General features: G+C 68.8%; 1 protein-coding gene across 1 annotated transcript in view; it reads right to left on the bottom strand.

Annotated features, from left to right (window-relative positions):
* The window catches only part of APEH (acylaminoacyl-peptide hydrolase), a 27,615-nt gene that overhangs the window by 6,732 nt on the left and 20,338 nt on the right, over positions 1–545 (bottom strand). The gene's annotated exons all lie outside the window — the stretch shown is intronic.

Below are 545 nucleotides of genomic sequence, written 5' to 3'. Positions count from 1 at the left end.
CCACCCCGCCTGTCGCCGCCGGCGCCTCACCGTCCTCGTACACTGGCCCGTGTTTCTCCAGCGCCGACAGGTTGAAGCTCTTGAGCTTCCGGTTCTTCTCCCAGACCTGGGGACATCGGGCATCAGAGCCTGACGCGCTCCCCCGCGCCCGCGCTCCCCGCCTTGCGCAGCACGGCCTTCATGGCGCCTGAAGGAGACTCCCTGCTCAGCAGCCTGAGGAAGACACGGGGGGCAGGTCAGGGCCACCTCCCACCCCACATGGCCCGGACAGGCCACAGCCTCAGACAGGATGCTGGGGGCCTGGCCCACACCCACCTGGCAGCCCTTTTCGGCCCTGCACACACACGCAGGCCCGAGGCCCGCCGGTGTCCTCCCGCACTTACTCCCCCCGCGTCTCCACACTGTTGCCCGCAGGCCCTGCAAACACCACCGAGTCCCCATCGTGGAACACCAGGTACTGGCGGCAGAACCGGATGTTCTCCATGCGCTCCAGGTCCCTCTGGGTCCACTCTGCGAGGAGAGGCAGGGGCTGCTCACGGGGCTGC

The sequence above is a fragment of the Myotis brandtii genome, unplaced genomic scaffold (genome assembly GCF_000412655.1).
Source record: "Myotis brandtii unplaced genomic scaffold, ASM41265v1 scaffold207, whole genome shotgun sequence".
NCBI lineage: Eukaryota > Metazoa > Chordata > Mammalia > Chiroptera > Vespertilionidae > Myotis > Myotis brandtii.
Note: the sequence above shows the minus strand (reverse complement) of the source record. Positions and strands in the feature narration are given on the sequence as shown.